At 46.5% G+C, this 5,795-nt stretch overlaps 1 non-coding gene across 1 annotated transcript; it reads left to right on the top strand.

Moving 5' to 3' along the window:
• The first annotated feature begins 3,365 nt into the window (after nucleotides 1–3,365).
• LOC116986525 lies at nucleotides 3,366–3,557 on the top strand. Its single transcript, XR_004415506.1, has one exon. It is a non-coding gene; the product is annotated as a U2 spliceosomal RNA (small nuclear RNA).
• Nucleotides 3,558–5,795: the final 2,238 nt, after the last annotated feature.

Here is a 5,795-nt window from a genome sequence, read left to right as displayed (position 1 = left end):
TCTGGACTCTGGTCCTGTCCATGGAGGAGGACTGGCCAAAATGTTGTGCCTTCCCCCACAGTGATGAATGCTGTGGTGGATGTTTGTGTTACATTTTGTGCGTTCTTTATTATTGTATCGCTGCTGACAACCCAATCCTTGCCGGGTCACTGCTCGTGCGGTCGACCGGTTGGTGCAGAGAGTAGCTTTGAATGTTTGTCTCTTCGTTGATTGTGTCCCTTTCTTTTTTTAAAAGCTACTGTAATGCGCCCTTTAAATTGCCCCTTGGGGATGAATAAAGTGCTTGATTGATTGATTGATTGATTGATTCGGCCTTTCGAGCCAGCACCGCCATTCAATGTGATCATGGCTGATCATCCGCAATCAGTAACCCATGCCTGCTTTCTCCCCATAACCCTTGATTCCGCTAGCCACAAGAGCTCTATCTAAATCTCTTTTAAATTCACCCAGTGAATTGCCCTCCACTGCCTTCCGTGGCAGAGAATTCCCCAAATTCACAATTCTCTGGACGAAAAAGGTTTTTCTTATCTCAGTTTTATATGGCCTTCCCTTTATTCTTAGACTGTGGCCGCTGGTTCTGGACTCCCCCAACATGGGGAACATTTTTCCTGCATCTAGCTTGTCCAGTCCTATTTTAATGTTATATGTTTCTATAAGATACCCCCTCATCCTTTTAAATTCCAGTGAATACAAGCCCAGTCTTTCCAATCTTTCCTCATATGACAGTCCCGCCATCCTGGGGATTAACCTGGTGAACCGACGCTGCTCTCCCTCAATAGTAAAGATGTCCTTCCTCAAATTAGGAGACCAAAACTGCACACAATATTCCAGATGTGGTCTCACCAGGGCCCTGTACAACTGCAGAAGGACCTTTTTACTCGTATACTCAAATCCTCTCATTATGAAGGCCAACATGCCATTAGTTTTCCTCACTGCCTGCTGTACCTGCTTGTTTACTTTCACTTTACGTACAGGTTTGTTGGTTAATTAGCTTGGTTTGAATGTAAAATTGTCCCTAATGTGTGTAGGATAATGTGCGTGTGCGGGGATTGCTGGTTGGCCGAAGGGCCTGTTTCCCCGCTGTATCTCTAAACTAAAAGAAAATGAACGGTAACGTGGAAATACCTTCATCAAAGGTAATAAATCCCATGGGTAAGGATGATAATAAATGCCACATCTTTACTACCCTGTGAAGTAATTCAAAAATGTCTCATCTATTTCATCAGACAATTTTACTTCGGAGTCACGTGAGTGACTACGTGAAGAACCCGCTCAGTGCGCAGGCGCGGCATTACGCCAGCAGTGCAACAGCGGCAGCGGGAGCTAGGCACTCCCGCAACAGAGAAACGGACCGTCAGGTGAGTATCCTGAGGTCGGGTTTCTTTTACAGGGGAGCCCCTTTTTCTGCTTGTGTTTTACAGGCAGAGAAAAAGGCTCTGGAACAAAACTGTCCCCCGTTCGAGGAGGAACGTTTCCCGTCGGGGGGAAGGGGGGCAGCAACAGGCGGTAGGAGCGACCCGGTGTTCCTCTATTCCCCGACACCGTGCCGAGCCCAGCCCGATAGCGGGCTGGATGCATAGCCACCCGAAGAGGCATCCGGCAGGTGTTCCCGATTTGGGACGGGACGTCTCTCCACCCGCACGGGGGGAGAGAGAGCCGCCTGAGCCGCTGGAGCGGCTCTCGGGGCAGGTGCCTGCGATACGCGCTGCTTGAGGGGCGCTCTCGCTACTACAAGGCACAAAAGCTCCAGAAGAAGGCGGTAGGAACATTTAACCGGGCGTTCCGCTATCCCCACACCGCGCCGAAGCCAGTCCCGCTAGTGCCTGAGCTGCGGGCTGGATGTTCAGCCATCCGAAGAGGCATCCGGCCGGTGGCTTCCGACTTGTCGGAGGGGACGTCTCTCCACCCGCAGGGAGAGAGACAGCCGCCTGAGCCGCTGGAGCGGCTCCTGGAGCAGGAGCTCCTGCGAGACACGCTACGTGAGGGGCAGTCTCGCTGGAGGGTTCAGGCATACCCTCCACAGTGCCTAGGCACTGCCCATCGCTTCCTCCTTAGTGTGGTTAGCTTTGGGGTGACCAGTGGCTGGGCTGGTCATGAAGAGGGGTCACTGGCTGAACAATATCGGGAGTATGCTTGAGGTACAGGATCAGGAAGAGCTGCTGGGTGTGGCCGCTATGTGGCTCCACCACTAGCGAGATGGCTTTTCAGTCTCAACTGATGGCCAGCTTACTACCTGTCTTTTCCAAAAAACCTCTCCAAGACAGGTAGCCATGAGGCGTTGGTTTTATCACGCCTCCCCTAAATTGCATTTACTCAAAGTGCCCGCCATTATTGGGGGATACATTGAGCAGCGCATTTAACCTAAATAATTTAAAAATGCATTTGGTACCCTGACGTCGGCTATCATGTCCACCTGCTCATTCCAGAAGGGCAGGGTAGTATGGCAAAACACCTGACCCTACTGTTCAACGGTATACCTCATAACTTCTGAAATGAACTCACAAACCTGCCCTCAATCTATGAAATTAACAGGACTATGAGAACGCCGACCTCATAAGCACAGATCCTGCTACCTGGCACTTACCAACCAGTCCTAAAAAACTGGACGAAGTGTTCAAACTATTCGGCACAAGAGGGCAGAGTCTGGAATGAGCACCACACTAAACCAGACAGCAGTACCTCTACGTGTCCACCAGGGGCGTCTACCTCATGGAACTGGTGAAAGCTCGGGGCCTGCATGCCAAACCTGTAGCATTTTAGGCCACGGCCCAGAGCAGGCCCCAGGGGAAAATGTGCCACCCCCCAACAAACATCGTCCCTACAAGAACAAGGAACCAGAAACCGAAGAAAACAACAATGAAGACAGATAAGTATGGTTCCTACCATCACATAAAGGTTAAGGGTTGTACTAACAAGGGGTGGATGAATCACGCCTGGTTAGGAAGCTATCACTCTTGGTAGTTATATACCAAAAAATAAATACAAGGAGAATAGAATTAATATCTTGCCACCAATTCAGCAAGCACCCCAAGTGGTCTACCCTCCCACGATGGTGAATGTCGCACCATCGTTGATAAACCACTTGAGTATTTCACCAGGTATACCCATTCATGGGATTTGTAACTACTACCATGGATCCAAGGATACTTTATGGTAGACATCGACCTTGAAGATGCACACTATTCAGTACCTTCTCATATAAGTTTCGGATATACCGCAATTACCTGGATGGAGTAACCATGATGAGCGTTGCGGCATTTAAGTCAAAGTTATCCAGAATCAACTAGCCCTGACACTTAGAAACATTCCGTCATGGCATGTCTATATATTAACGACAAACTATCCTTGGATACAGCTTTAGCTGCATCGCTTCTCGGCCTTTTGGCTAAGATCAAGTGTAGTATCTGTTCTTATCGGTTTAATAATCTGATACGTCCCTTATCTAGGGACCATATATTAAATTGAATTTTGGAACAGGGAGATGGAATAGGGGCTTGCTCCGTCCACTCCACGCATCGACCCAGTATTGCAGTGCCTCTGGGAACGGTGCACAAAATATATATCCAGATATTTACGTTGACCATCCACAACGTTGACCATCCACAACGTTGTTATCTGGTATTCATTAAGACTATCAGTCATGGTGCATTAACCACCAATCAACTACGTGGCAAAGTAATTGGGATATAGCAGCATTACCAGCTACTGAAATTTGTACCTTTCCTATGAGCTGAGATACTAGTGTTCAAAATTATCTCCATACCTGTATTATGGGGGCAAATGGATTAATCTGTAGTGTTATCATGGAATTTATCGGCAGGAAGGATTATGGTTGTACACTTCCACCTGTTTTGAGTAACATCTTATGTGTCCTGATGTGTTACTGAGCTTGTAATACTTAATGCCAATATGAATTGACTTAAACATGTTATATATTAACTTACTTAATTCTAGTGAAGCATTTGCTCAGTAATCCACCAAATTTGCATGTTCGTTTATAAGATAACAACATCAGTGGTGGCATATACCAAACCACTTGGGCGGAGAACATCGATATTAGGGGACAATTTATTAACAATTGGAAACCGTATGTCGTCAAACATGTTTGACCATCAGTAACTCACCTATCATGTGAGCTAAATACTGTAAACATACATTTAAACCAAAAATATTTGCTGAAATCACTAAGCAATATGGACACCAGATATCGATTCCTTATATCCAATTAAATCACCACGTACTAACTTACGTCACATGAAACCAATCTCAAGGCAGCGGCAATGGAGACATTCCCGCGTATTGAGGGGTGGGGGGAACCTAATCTCTATGTTTTCCTTTCCTTCTACCTCTTCAATAGGTACTACGGCTTCATCAGTCGGGTACTACGCAAATTACAGTGGACCAAGTCCACAAGCATGGTTCCCAGTGTTCCTCGACATGGTCATTAAAAGAATTGCAGAATTGGGAAGACCATTGCTGTGCTTGGATCAGGAGCACTATCAACCTGATGACAGCATTCCGTCGCATATCCTAGGGAACATACCTGAGGAGCATCAAGAAATGGTACACTGTTTCCAAAACAGGAATTACACATTCAACTATAACAAAAACTGTACTGGAGCTCCTGGCAGGTCTTCACCACAATGAAGGACATGTTCTGTTAGCCTACTCAACGTGGGTACCGCTCACTGGTGATCAGATACAGGAGAGGTATATCAATCCATTCCCCAGAAATAGGTACACCCAAATTGGGATGTCAGTGAAATCCTGACATACCTTAGGGGATGATCACCAGCCAGGTCACTCACCCTGGAACAGCCTACCCTGAAGATGGACATGCTGGTGGCCTTACATCAACACAAAGAGCCAGCTCTCCCATCTACTGCGATGGGACAACATGGTTATAACACCAGATAGTGTCACATGCCCATTCAAGGGTTGGCCAAACAGAACAGACCAGGAACATCAGGTCCAGTCATGAAATTCCGGGCATACCCACCTGAACCACGTTTTATGTGTCATGACCCACTTAGAGATCGACACAATAAGGAATACCGAGGGAGAGGAAAAAGCCTTATGGGTCAGCCACAGGAAACCTCATGGTCGGGTGACGAGCTAAACTATCTCTAGTGGCTCAAGCAGGTACTGGGAGTTGCTGGAGTAAATACTAACGTGTATAAAATCTTATTCCACCAGAACAGCTTCCACGTCAGTAACTAAGAGGATGGACGAGCCTATGGACCACATCCTGGCTACTGCAGGGTGGTCTAGGGAGTATACGTTCCAAACTTTTATAACAAACCACTGACAGAACCTGTATCGTTTGCAGAAAAAGAATCTGCAAAAAATATATAATTTAAGCCCGGGGGAGCAATTGGTCTTGTTGTTGTTAATAACACCATTATTGTTTTTACAAACAGATTCATGGTTGATTACGATAACATACTTCCTCCCTCGAATGACTTCGGCAGCGAGTGAAGTATGAACTGTTACACGGTTTGAAATCACAGAGCTTTGAAGTCTTCACGTAGTCACTCACGTGACTCCGAAGTAAAATAGTAAGATTAAACGAGAACTTACCAGTTTGAAGTTTGATCTGTATTTTATGAGGAGTTACGATGAGGGATTACGTGCCCTCCGCTCCCACCCTCATTATATGGATCAAACTAATAAATTGATGTCTCCTTATCTTTACTATGTTTACTTCAAATAACTGTGTCTATCTGTGATTCCACACCGCTGCTTGGAAGTATGCCGCGCCTGCGCACTGAGCGGGTTCTTCACGTAATCCCTCA

Source organism: Amblyraja radiata, chromosome 23 (assembly GCF_010909765.2).
Source record: "Amblyraja radiata isolate CabotCenter1 chromosome 23, sAmbRad1.1.pri, whole genome shotgun sequence".
In the NCBI taxonomy this organism is placed as follows: domain Eukaryota; kingdom Metazoa; phylum Chordata; class Chondrichthyes; order Rajiformes; family Rajidae; genus Amblyraja; species Amblyraja radiata.
This window is presented reverse-complemented; position numbering and strand designations above follow the sequence as displayed.